The 14,176-nt window shown below is 44.0% G+C and overlaps 1 protein-coding gene and 1 pseudogene across 2 annotated transcripts in view; one reads left to right on the forward strand and one right to left on the reverse strand.

The window, feature by feature from the left end:
• Positions 1-14,176, forward strand: part of GALNT18 (polypeptide N-acetylgalactosaminyltransferase 18) — a 468,216-nt gene that overhangs the window by 40,997 nt on the left and 413,043 nt on the right. The gene's annotated exons all lie outside the window — the stretch shown is intronic.
• On the reverse strand, positions 12,523-12,623 carry LOC145528043 (U6 spliceosomal RNA; annotated as a pseudogene).

A 14,176-nucleotide genomic window follows, 5' to 3' on the forward strand; every position in this document is an offset into this window, starting at 1 on the left:
CTAAACAGGTAACAGCATTTGTAATTAATGCAGTAAGTTTCTGTAGACAGATGGGTTAAATTAATTTTATAGACTCTTAAAAACTGGTGGCTTTCTTAAGCAAGCCAAACATTTCCTTTGCAATCTTATTTACACTTCTATAAATAAAGGCACAGCTGTGATGTAGTAGAAAGAATACTAGATTTAGAAATCCATATTTTGGAAAACCATGGTTTCTGCCTCCTTCCAAGGCTGCTGCGTGACTGTGGGCAAATTTCTTACCCTCTCTGTGCCTCAGTTCACAGAGTTGTGAGAAATCAGTGTAAATAGTTGTAAAGTGTTTCATTTAGTGTGATGGTCCTCATCCCCTGAGGCTATTTCTAGAAGAAGGATTCAATTTGATAAAGCCAGGGTACATTTCAGTCAGCTTGTTTCCACCTGAAGTTGTGCCTGCTCTGAAGCCCTCATGCCACACCCTTGTCACAATAGTAACTGAGAGATGCCAGACAGTGTCCATTGCCAAGTATGTACCTAATTCCAGCGATACCAAAAGGAGAAGCCGGGTTGTGACCTTTCCCAGCATTGAAATACTGCTATGCCTGGTCCACGCTCTTTGGCATCATGCAAACTTAATATGAGTAGCTCACATTATCCAACACTTAATCTACAGTGGCAACAATGCCAATTATTAATTTTATTCTCACAACAATGCTGGTAGACCAGTACTCCTCTTTGAGAAGTCAACTCAATGAGGAAACTAAGGCCTAGACAGAGTCAGTGAGACATGTTCTCAGTAGGTAGACGAGCTAGGATTTGAATCCACATCTCTCTGACAGTTAGACCTGAGCATTTGGCCACCATGCTACACTTTCCCCTCAGTTGGGAAGGCTTCAATAGGAGAATCCCTGGCTGGAGTTATATATGTGCTTATTTCAGCTGCAGGCTTTGGGTTGGGAGGCTCTGCCTTCTGGGGCATGGAGTGAGTCAGACTTAAACATGCTAAATGGGCATCTCTTAATATCTGAAGGGTAGGATCGCCTTCTGTAACCGTCTGGCGCCACAAATCAACATGTCTGCCTTGGCTATATTGATTTTTCCCGCCATCTCAGCAAAGCTTCCCCAAGCATCAGGAAGTGAGACCCGACAGCTGACCATTTTGCTTTTATCATTGCCTGTCCCCTGTCAAAGAAGGAGTCTCTTTCACCCCATATTGTTGCCTTGCATCCATCTGAACGAGACCAATTTGTGCCACTCTGTTGGGATAGCTATCCCTTTTTTTAAGCTGCCTCCCAGACTATCTTGTTTGCAATATAAGTTCCAAATGGCCTGGAACTCATCTTTTATGGCCTCTGCCAGATTAAACATTTAGAACATAATATACTCAGTTTCAAAAACAATTGCACAGCCTTCCAGCCAAGCAGTGTGTTAATTTTAATTTAGGCAACTGCACATGTTTTTAGGTCTTAGGAGGGACTCTGGGGTTTCAGGTTACCAGTGGCTCATGGCCTTCCTCCTCCTCCCGCCTCATCTTCTCCACCTAGGGCTGGAAGAGCCTAGTGGTCACAGGGCGGGAAGCATAGGCCTCCTTCTATGCCTCACGTTTCCCCTTTTGGAACTGAGAACATGAAGTAGAAAGGCAGCGAGGTAACAAGGAATAGTGTAGGCAGAGCTGGGTTCAGATCCCTACCTTACCTGGAATGGCACATAACCTTGGGAGAGTCATTTCAACTTCTAGATCTCAGGCTTCTCATCAGTAAAATGGAGACAATGAGGACATTTAACTCACAAAGCAGATGTTAAGCTTAATTATCAAGCTCAAAGATCCTCCATAAAATTTTAGTTAAAAAAGTAGCTCATGCTCAGTTGTGTCCAACTCTTTGTGATCCCGTGGACTGTAGTCCACAAGGCTCCTCTGTCTGTGGAATCTTCTGGGCAAGAATGCTGAAGTGGGTTGCCATTTCCTACTCCAGGGGATCTTCCTGACCCAGGGATTGAACCCGAGTGTCTCCTACAATGCAGGTGGATTCTGTACTGCTAAGCACCTGGGAAGTCCTGAAAAAAGTAGTCTGCAAAGATATATAATGCTTTTTTGTGGAGTTGACTAACCATGGCAGAATATTTGAATGCCTAAGAAGGGTTTCTTCTCATCCCAAAGATGTACTGATTCAACAACTGCCACATGGAGATAATGGGCCTGGTGCTTTTTGCATTTTGGTAGCAATGGCAATATCCTGCCTACAAGGCTGGCGGTGCATAGCTTCATCAATTGGCCAGTTCCTGGGACTTAGTCATTAACACCGGACACCCCAGTGCAATTTCCACTTGTTCATTCAACATCCATCAAGATGCTGCTACATAGTTGTGGGTAAGTCAGCATGTTTGCTTTCAAGGACTCACTATTTAGGGTGGAATATCAATGCACATAATGGTAATGACAATGCAGAATTCTAGTGGCTGTTCCCAAAGAAACACTTGCCAAAGTTGGGAAGGCCTTTCTGGGTGTCCTTATTTTCCACATTTTCAGAGGGACTCATACTAGAAATGGAAACTCAAGTACAGTGGCTTAACACATTATCGGGTTGTTTTCTGACCCATGAAAGAAGTCTGGAGGTCCATGGCTAGGGCTGAGGTGCTCCAGCTGTCATGTCAGCATGCCAGCAGGAAGAAGAGAAAGGGTGAGGAGACGAAAGGTGTTTACTCTCAGCTGAGAGTAGAAACTCTGGGCTCTTGTTGAGACCCCTCCAGTCTGCTAGCAGGGTGTTTTGCTGCCCCCTACAGAATAGAAAGTGAAAAGTGTTATGTGTCCAACTCTTAGCGACCCCATAAACTGAAGCCCTCCAGGCTCCTCTGTCCACAGGATTTCCCAGGCAAGAATACTGGAGTGGGTTGCCATGCCTTACTCCAGGGGATCTTCCCAACCCACGGACTGAACCTACGTCTCCTGCATTGCAGGCATATTCTTTACTGTCTGAGCCACAAGGAAGCCCTACAGAATAGAAAGGGAGAGTGTTTTTTGTATAGAAAACTAGCAGTCATCATATCCACCTGTTAGAATATTACCTTTTCCACCACCTTGAGATTTCTTACAACTGTTTAAAAATAAAAATGGATGAAGGAGTGGTAGGGCTGAACCAGTGATGAAGTTTTGTAGTACTAGAGGAGATACCATGGTTTTCAATGGCAGGATTCATGTTGACTGGTATTCCTGATATGGTGAGTGGGGGCCAATGGGGTGAAGGATGGAGATGAGATGAAGTGGCTGAGCTGATTGGAGGCAGACTCAGAAGCAAGTGGCTTCCTGGGATTGGTTTTCTGAATGGAGCACAGAGACAGCCCTGACTCCTGCAATCAGAGAAGCCACTTTTCCTGTCTTCCACTGAAATGAGGAAAGCTGAAGAGAACATCAGGAGGTAATCAGTATTTGGGGGCCATTTCTTTGGCTAAGATGCCCTGACCTGAATCTATAATAACAAAAGAATTCTGCTACTTCAGCAAGCTGCCTGAGAAGCCCCACACCATTGAAATGAGTTTTAACTCTCAGAAATGAGGCTATCAGCCTCTTGCAATCTTAAATTTACCTCTCATGATGGTGTAAAGCAATTGTGTCTTTCAGATCAGGATAACGCTCTGCTTAAAACTAAAACTGCTTATAACTCTGGTTGCAGAGAAGTTAAATTAGAATAATGAAGAGAGTTTGATAAGTGAAAATCTAACTTTACCTGCTTGTAGAGAAATAGCTGAATGTCAGCCAAAAATGAATGTGTCAGGACCTTGGAGAGATTGATGAGTGATAGATACTGACAACCTGTTTAGTGGAGAAGTACTCAGAGGCGTGGGGTACATAGGTCATGGGACTTTCTGCAGCATTTATCCTCACCTCTCCTCCATTCCACTCACACAAAGGTGTTGACCACACTGCCACCATGGATATGTCCACACATCCAACTGCCTGCCCTCCATCCCCACGGGGACCCACAGATGGCTGAAACTCAACCTGTCCAAAACTACATCCCTCCCTCTAAAGTCTGTTTTCCATCCAAATTAGAACTCTGGGTGGCATTCTTGATTCCACTTCATGTGCCCAATTCTGATCAACCATAAAATCTCATTAATTCAAATGCCAGAATTCGTGTCAAGTTCATTTTCTCCTTTCCACCCTTCATACAATAGCCCTGGTTTAGACTTTTCTTTCTCCTCTTTTACTACCAATCTTCCAAAGACTATTCATACTCTGAAATCTGCCCCCTCAACTCTATGTGTGATGGTCCCACTCTCTGTATAAAATTCTTCAGTGGCTGCCTTTGCCCTCCATGATAATGCCCAATCTCCTTAAGCATGGTTGATGCCAATTATCTATCATAAAGCTTGGGAAGCATGGCAGTTCAGAGTGTATGCTCCAGCGTTAGCTTTTCTTGGCTTTGTCACTTGCTATGTGATTTGGGGCTGTTACTTTTACTGCTTGTGTCTTGTTTTCTTATCTGTAAAATGGGAATGATCATCTTATCTCATTAGGTTGTTATGAGAATCTAGCGAGTAAATAAAGTAAAATAAATGTACACACATACAGAATAGTGCCAGCCACACAGTAAGCACTGTATAAGCATTTGCTATTGTGACTCCTCTCACATACACTGAGTCCCACAACATCTTATGGTTTGCCCTCCCTTCTTTTTCTATTTATTTTAATTTGTTTATTTGGCTGCGCTGGGTCTCAGTTGTGGCATGCAGGATCTTTAGTCTTTGTTGTCGCATTTGGGATCTAGTTCCCTAAACAGAGATTGAACCGGGCCCCCTGCATTCACTGGGAGTGTGGAGTCTTATCCACTGGAGCACCAGGGAAGTCCCCGGCTTGCACTTCTTAACGCGGTTTCCTTTATTAGTCATCTTTGTTTCCTCATTTTGGTTCCAGGAGTCTTTATTCACATTGACTTCTCTGCCTAGAGGAAGTCCTGCCCTCCTGCACCTGGCCGCCTCTCAGCCATCCTCAATGACTGAGTTCAGGAATCACCTCCCTACCTCACGTGATACCTTGGGCTCATCCTTGGCTTCACATTTTCACCTTCGTCTACCGTGATCCCTTTACCAGCCTATTTCCCCCACTAGCTCATGGAGAGAAGGGGTTGCATCTTATTTACTTAAACATTTTCCTGCTTATCTAGCTCAGTGATGGGTATTTAGAAGAAATGCAGTAAAAGTTTGTGGATTGGAAGACGTTATACTGCTAATAAAAATCCTACTATCAGAGCTATCTTTGCAAACACATATCTGATGACAATGTTTCTGTGCTTGAAGATGTTGATTCTGAAACAGTGAGGACTGTTTGCAGGATAAACCACAAGACTTGCAGCCAGCTTCTCCCTTATAGGACCAGGGAGAGCCTGGCTGGAGAGCTGTTTAACCCAGGTGACCTAAGGCGGTATAACTGAGGGAACACAGAAATCAAGAGGAAGGAGAAGCAAAGGCCCAGTTGGGTGACCATCCTGCTTTGGTAGTCATGTCCGAAAGGAATGACTGCCTTAGGTCCTCTCTGGGACAAGCCAGCTCTGACTCCTCAATCCTTCCTGATCATTGGGAACCTCGTGGTGGAGCTTCAGAACCTATTATTTCTCATGTGTTACCTGCTCTAAGGAGCTCAGGTGATGGTGCTCAGGGGGACAGAGGTGCTGTGGGCTTCTTCTCCCTGTCAGATGACAGCAATGATCTCTGGTGACAAAGCTGTCAGTCATGACACCAAGAGGCCATGAAAAACCCAAGAAAGCCAGCCCCACTGTAGGGCGGTGACCCCAAGCCCTGGCTATACATTAGAAGCCCCTGGGCAGCATCTGAACCTCAGCATGTTCAGGCAACACCCCTAATAATTGAATCAGAATGCCTGGTAGCGGGACCCAGGAGTCAGTAATGTTTACAGTTGCCCAGGTAATTCCAATATGTGACGAGATGGAGAAGCACTGCTGTAGGAGTGGTGCAGGGCTGGGTCAGAAGAAACTCATTAACCTGGCTTTTTTCTGAGCTAGATGTGCTTCCTTCACAAAAAATGGCTACAGATGAAGCTCCTTTCCTCCTTCCCCACCCCCAACGTGATGAATAAAATAGACACAGTTCTATGCATTATGGAGCCTATAGTCAAGTAGGAAAGACAGATCATGAACATTATACATTCTGGAAACTCCATGGAGAAAAAAGCAGGAAGTTATGTGGAAAATAATTTATATTGATTTATGGGGAGGAGAAACTTAAGCTGAGATCTAGAGAAAAGGAAGGAACCAGTCATTTGGCATGATGGGATCAGCATATGCTAAGCTTTCTCAGCAGGAGAAGGCTTGGTGTGTCTACTCCAGTTCAGTATCTACCACAAAGATTCTCTGATTACCTACTCTGGCAGACAGAATATAGAGATGGCAGGCATGGTCCCTACATTTGAGGAGCTCATAATTCAGTGGGGAGACTGTGTGAGGAGAAATAGATTGCAAGAGGCAAAATTTAGCAGGACTCTCAGGGGGAGAAATTTAACCAATGTATGAAATAATGTGTGTGTGTGTGTGTGTGTGTGTGTGTGTGTGTGTGTGTGTGTGTGTGTATCCTGAAGAAGGAAATGACAACCCACTCCAGTATTCTTGCCTGGAAAATTCCATGGACAGAGGAACCTGGAAGGCTACAGTCCATGGGGTTGCAAAGAGTAGGCCATGACTGAGTTACTGAGTGTGTGTGTGTATGTGTGTGTGTGTGTGTATCAGGGGTCTCAGTGGAGAGAATTAAGGCTTTGAATGATGACATAAACCACCTCTTTTGTCAGATGCTCTCTTTGACATCCGTGGGAAGAATTTTCCAGACTGACAGAGGACAAAGTGCCATAGGCACCAGAAAGCACATGTGTGAAGGCATAGAGGCATCAGAGTTTTTGGCATGCTTGGGGAATGAAGACTTTGGTGTATAGGGGGCTTCAGATGGGGCCATATGCTGTGTTGGGAGTGTGGCTGGAGATAGGTGGAACTGACAAATGAATGATATTAGGGACTCTCTCTGGGTTCCCAGGCATTAGGGGTAGCTAGGATGGATGATTCTCGAATCCCAGAAGAGGATACAAATTCCCCGGGACCTGAATAAACTCACCTCTTTCTTTGATCAGAGTTAGCTGTGCCTGAATTCAGTTTTTATAGAATGAGGGCTCTCAGGGTCTGTAGGTGCTAGGCAGCTGGCATCTCCTAGCAGTCCTCCACACACCAGGCACTTCAGCCTTCATCTCTCAGTGTGTGCTATGCTGTGCTTAGTCGCTCAGTTGTGTCTGACTCTTTGCAACCCCATGGACTGTAGTCCACCAGGGTCCTCTGTCCATGGGGATTCTCCAGGCAAGAATACTGGAGTGGGTTGCCATGCCCTCCTCCAGGGGATCTTCCCAACCCAGGGATCGAACCCAGGTCTCTCACATTGCAGGTGGATTCTTTACTGTCTGAGCTACCAGGGAAGCCCAAGAATACTGGAAGTGGGTAGCCTATCCATTTTCCAGGGGAACTTTCTGACCCAGGGATCTAACCAGGGTCTCCTGCATTGCAGGCAGACTCTTGACCAGTGGAGCTACCAGGGAAGCCCAGGTTTCTCTGTACCAGAGCCCCAAATGCTTATAGTTTCTCCTCTTCCTGAGGTGAAGCCACTTTCATATTTACTCCTTACAAATGGAGAAAACAAGGGGCAGGGCCCTCTGATGACCCACATATACACAGCCTTGCTACAGCCTAAAGATACTTCTCTTCAGGATGCTGGAGGATGGCGGCTGAGCATACCTGCTGACTCTCTACCCTCAAGTTTCAAGTACACTAACAGTGATTGCTATTGTTTGTTGCAAGCTGTGTTCACCATAGAAAAGGTGCTGGGGCAGAGAAAAGGTAAAGATGAGGCTGCATGGTTTGGTGGGGCCAAGTTTAGAAGGGTCTTGCGGGCCATGAAGCTTGAACTTCAAGCTTAAGCATCAGGAACAAGGGAAGGGATGCCAGCCTGGGAGGGCCATGATGAGATCTGTGATTCAGAAAGATTTCTCTGTTGGCTAATGGAGGATGGACTATAAAATGGTGATACTAGTTGATGGGGTTCATAAGAAGGCTCCCTGAGAGCCAGCTGTTTTGTTCCTTTAGTTCATTACTTTTCCCTAGGGTCTAGAACAGTGCCTAGCACATGACTAGTACTCAATGGATATTTGATGAATGAATGAGAGCAGTTAGGAAGCTATTGTCCTGGTCCAGGAAAGAGAAGATGTTTAAACTTGGTCAGTGGCTTGGGGATTGAGAGGAGTTAAGATATTGAGACAGTGTGGGGGGAGGGAGTAGGAAGGAACAAAATAGCTGGAATAGCAACTAAAATGGCTTTACTTCTATAGCCCAGCACCAAGGACAGAGCATTCAGTAACCTGACTGTAGTGATAAGGACTACTGGTTGACATAAAATTCTCTATTTTCCACCCTGGGATCAGGCTTCTACCCCAAGGAGTCATGATGAGCATCTTCTTCCAGTAAGTCAGACCTGGGCGCCATCCTATGCTTGGTGAACTCGGTGATACCATGGTTTCCTGGTGCAGCAGATGGGATTGTTGAATTTGCTGTAGTGCACAGTGGAAGACCTACAGAGTTTCTATCTCTGACATATTTTTCTATTGAAAGTGGAAAGGGATACTGTTAAAATGAGTTTTCCTTTTGGATGATTTCAAAACTTAACCTCCCATCCCACACAATGCCCTTTGGTAGTCCATGCAAAAGAATTCTCAAATCAAGTCTGTACACAAGCAAATTGTTGTTTATTCCCTAGATTCTGTTCATATGTTTGGTTTGTATGTCTTCTATGGCAATTTGGACTGGTCACTAACCAGCAAGGCCATAAGAGTCCTGGTAGTACTGTTTTAAGGTATTTTCTGAGATCTGTCTTAGGTACTTGCAACAGTGGCTCAAAGGACTGCATTGTGATAATGATTATCATGATGATCTCTCACACAGTACAAATTATTTAACAGCATCACTTAATTTACTCTTTCCAAAAACCTTTGTATCTGGTATCTGACCAAAGACTTGCCTCCATTTTACAGATGTAGGAGCTAGAACTCAGACATTGATTGGTCTGTATCCACATTTCTGACTTCTGGTCCAGCAGTCTATTTATTTCTTCCGCTATGAGCTGGGCAGCATGGGAACTCCAGATTTTATTGATTTGGTGGCCTTTTAGAACTAACACCCCAAAAAAGATGTCCTTTGCATTATAGGGGACTGGAATGCAAAAGTAGGAAGTCAAGAAACACCTGGAGTAACAGGCAAATTTGGCCTTGCAGTACAGAATGAAGCAGGGCAAAGGTTAATAGAGTTGTGCCAAGAGAACGTACTGGTCATAGCAAACACCCTCTTCCAACAACACAAGAGAAGACTCTACACATGGACATCACCAGATGGTCGACACCGAAATCAGGTTGATTATGTTCTTTGCAGCCAAAGATGGAGAAGCTCTATACAGTCAGCAAAAACAAGACCGGGAGCTGACTGTGGCTCAGATCATGAACTTCTTATTGCCAAATTCAGACTTAAATTGAAGAAAGTAGGGAAAACCACTAGACCATTCAGGTATGACCTAAGTCAAATCCCTTATGATTATACAGTGGAAGTGAGAAATAGATTTAAGGGACTAGATCTGATAGAGTGCCTGATGAACTATGGACAGAGGTTCGTGACATTGTAGAGGAGACAGGGATCAAGAAAATCCCCATGGAAAAGAAATGCAAAAAAGCAAAATGGCTGTCTGAGGAGGCCTTACAAATAGCTGTGAAAAGAAGAGTATCAAAAAGCAAAGAAGAAAAGGAAAGATATTCCCATCTGAATGCAGAGTTCCAAAGAATAGCAAGGAGAGATAAGAAAGCCTTCCTCAGCGATCAGTGCAAAGAAATAGAGGAAAACAATAGAATGGAAAAGACTAGTGATCTCTTCAAGAAAATTAGAGATACCAAGGGAACATTTCATTCAAAGATGGACTCAATAAAGAACAGAAGTGGTAGGGACCTAACAGAAGCAGAAGATATTAAGAAGAGGTGGCAAGAATACACAGAAGAACTGTACAAAAAAGATCTTCACGATCCAGATAATCACGATGGTGTGATCACTCACCTAGAGCCAGACATCCTGGAATGTAAAGTCACGTGGGCCTTAGCATCACTACGAACAAAGCTAGTGGAGGTGATGGAATTCCAGTTGAGCTATCTCAAATCCTGAAAGATGATGCTGTGAAAGTGCTGCACTCAATATGCCAGCAAATTTGGAAAACCCTGCAGAGGCCACAGGACTGGAAAAGGTCAGTTTTCATTCCAATCCCAAAGAAAGCAAAGCCAAAGAATGCTCAAACTACCACACAATTGCAGTCATCTCACATGCTAGTAAAGTAATGCTCAAAATTCCCCAAGCTAGGCTTCAGCAATATGTGAATGGTGAACTTCCAGATGTTCAAGCTGGTTTTAGAAAAGACAGAGGAACCAGAGATCAAATTGCCAACATCCGCTGGATCATCGAAAAAGCAAGAGAGTTCCAGAAAAACATCTATTTCTGCTTTATTGACTATGCCAAAGCCTTTGACTGTGTGGATCACAATAAACTGTGGAAAATTCTGAAAAAGATGGGAATACCAGACCACCTGATCTGCCTCTTGAGAAACCTGTATGCAGGTCAGGAAGTAACAGTTAGAACTGGACATGGAACAACAGACTGGTTCCAAATAGGAAAGGAGTATGTCAAGGCTGTATATTGTCACCCTGCTTATTTAACTTATATGCAGAGTACAACATGAGAAACGCCGGCTGGAAGAAGCACAAGCTGGAATCAAGATTGCCTGGAGAAATATCAATAACCTCAGATATGCAGATGACACCAACCTTATGGCAGAAAGTGAAGGGGAACTAAAAAGCCTCTTGATGAAGGTGAAAGAGGAGAGTGAAAAAGTTGGCTTAAAGCTCAACATTCAGAAAACTAAGATCATTGCATCTGGTCCCATCACTTCAGGGGAAATGGATGGAGAAACAGCGGAAACAGTGGCTGACTTCATTTTTGGGGGGCTCCAGAATCATTGCAGATGGTGATTGCAGCCATGAAATTAGAAGACGCTTACTCCTTGGAAGGAAAGTTATGACCAACCTAGATAGCATATTAAAAAGCAGAGTTATTACTCTGTCAGCAAAGGTCCATCTGTTCAAGGCTATGGTTTTTCCAGTGGTCATGTATGGATGTGAGAGTTAGACTATAAAGAAAGCTGAGCGTCAAAGAATTGATGCTTTTGAACTGTGGTGTTGGAGAAGACTCTTGAGAGTCCCTTGGAACTGCAAGGAGATCCAACCAGTCCATCCTAAAGGAGATCAGTCCTGGGTGTTCATTGGAAGGATTGATGTTGAAGCTGAAACTCCAATACTTTGGCTACCTGATGCAAAGAGCTGACTCATTGGAAAAGACTGTGATGCTGGGAAGGATTGGGGGTGGGAGGAGAAGGGGACGATGGAGGATGAGATGGCTGGATGGCATCACCGACTCGATAGACATGCGTTTGGCTAAACTCCAGGAGTTGGTGATGGACAGGGAGGCCTGGCGTGCTGTGATTCATGGGGTTGCAAAGAGTCGGACACGACTGAGCGACTGAACTGATATGGGTTCAAGTGAGGTTGCCTGGCCCCCTCTTACTGGGAAGGAGGAAATCTATGACCGACCTCTCTCTCTCTTTCTCACCAAGTTTCCAAAGAGGAAGCAGCCCTAGCCAGACCAGGAGCCGGAGCATAGTTTATAGGCAGTAGTGTGTACAGGTGGCTCATTGTTGTGTGCCCCAGGGCAGCAGTAAGTTGATATTTGCTGATCTCTAGGGCCTCTGGCAGAGATGGAGAGGGAGGGCTGGGAAAATGACATTTCTGTAAATAACCACGCCTGGTTCTAAGAGCAGAAGGACTGGCATGTCCCTGTAGCCTCATCAGTTACCATCAACTTTCACAAAGGGAGCCCCAGGGGAAAGAATCTCTCACACTCTTATGATTATTTATAGACACCCCCTCCTGTCCACACTCAGGGAGGAGTTTGGTTTGCTCGGCAATGGCCTCCTTCCAGATGTGTTTATATTCCTCCAGGTGCAGTGGAATGCATCCTTCCACCCCTCTATCATTAGATGGAACAGAGAGGATGGCCTGCCATTGGGATATAATGAAGACACAAAAGGGGAGACATGGGGACAGCATGCTTGAGTCTCTCAGCTGGATCCATGTATCTCCTGGCAATCACTGATTGAATAGCCACCTTGCTGCTAAAGGAGGCAATTCACCACAGCGGTTAAATAAACATTCTTTGTAAGCAGATAGACCTGGATTTAAATCCCAGCTCTGCCATTTATAAACTCTGTGGCTTTGGTTAAGTTACTTAAAGTTTCTCTCTCCATTTCCACATCTTAAAATGGGATAATTTTCTCAGGGTCCTGGTGAGGTTTGAGTGCAAAGGGCTGGGTAATGCCTGACACAGGAGGTGATAGGTAGATGGTGCCTATTCTTTAAAATTTTTTTGAAATAGAGAATGTTTCATGATTTGCATGTCATCATTGCATAGGGGTCATGCTAATCCTCTCTCTATTGTTCCAATTTTAGTCTCCGTGCTGCTAAGTGCCTATTCTTATAAGACACTACTGTGTGTGTGTGTGTGTGTGTGTGTGTGTGTGTGTGTGTGTGTGATGTGATAGACCTGAAGAAACAGTGGCAATGTAGATAGTACAGAAAGAGAATTTTTGGTGAAAAAGTACCTATTAAAACCTAGAGAAGAAGAGAGAGTCTCCCACAAGATAGGTCAGAGAAGACTTCTTTGCAGAAGAGGTGACTGAGCTACCTGAGTGTCTGAGATATGTTAATGGACATGCCAGCAGAGTGCCTACCAGCTGATTGTGGATTGGCAGACTGCCTTAGACCAGCTACTAGGAAAAGCTGTTTTAGCCTGGGAAGGAGACCAGGGCCGCCAGTTTCCAGTGTCAAGGCTTGGCAGCCTCTCCAGATGGAGAGTTTTGTTGGCATGCTACACTCTGCATGGAGCATTTGTTTCACAGGTGATCCAGCCTCAGTAAAGGGGAGCGAGAGAGATACATTTTGGGTGAATTACATGCACTTACTGGATTTTCCTGCTCTGTTCTCTCCTTTCAAATGGCCGGCCTTCACTGAAACCCAATGATTACCCGTTCTATGAGCTTCTGACATTTAAAAGTCTTTGGTATAAATTCAAAAGTTTACAAAATTGGACATGATACTATAGGCAATCTTTGTGTTTCTGTCACCCAGTCAACAAAATAAACTCATGGCCACTTTAGTTTCATATATATTCTCCCTGCCAGAGTATTTAAAACACTTCCCCCGAATCATTTCATTTCACCTGTAAATATTTGCATATGTCTTTCTAAAAGATAAGAACTTTAAAAAAAGGAACAATCTTAACATCACTATTACAAGGAAAAAATTAGAAAGTCCTTAGTGTGATCCAATATCCAGTTAGTGCTCACATTTCCACAAACTGTGTCCTATTTTTTCCAGTTAGATCAGCATCTAAATAAGATTCACACATTGCAAGTGGTTGATATTTCTTTTCATCTCTTCAGTTTGTAGATTTCCCTGCCCTCTTTTTATTCCCTTGCAATTAGTTTGTGGAAGAGATCATGTCCTGCTTTCCAGATAGGACTGCACCACAGTGGTGTCACCTTCCTTGCTCCTTTGTCCTTTGTTGTTGTTGTTTAGTCGCTAAGTTGTGTCTGACTCTTGGCAACACCACGGACTGCAGCACACCAGGCTTCCCTGTCCTTCACTATCTCCTGGGCTTTGCTCAAACTCATCAGTGATTCCATCCAACCATCTCAACCTCTGTCATCCCCTTCTCCTCCTGCCTTCAATCTTTCCCAGCATCAAGAACTTTCCAATGAATGGAAAAGTACCCCCACTCCACCACACACTTTCAATTAGAGATTCTAATATGTTTTAAAATCTGACAAGGCTATCCTTTCTTACTTCTCTTTCTCTCTGTTTATTTTCCTCACTTTTTTTTTTTTAAAGATTTTTTTCAGGATTTTTCCCTCTTGACTGTTTTTGCTTATCTGTTCTTTCAAATGAATTTTATAATAAACTCACCTAGCTCCAGAAAGAAACTTAGTCATATTTTATTGGATTATATTAAATTTCAGAATT

Source organism: Giraffa tippelskirchi, chromosome 11 (genome assembly GCF_054371585.1).
Source record: "Giraffa tippelskirchi isolate mGirTip1 chromosome 11, T2T-mGirTip1v1.2.pri, whole genome shotgun sequence".
Classification (NCBI taxonomy): domain Eukaryota; kingdom Metazoa; phylum Chordata; class Mammalia; order Artiodactyla; family Giraffidae; genus Giraffa; species Giraffa tippelskirchi.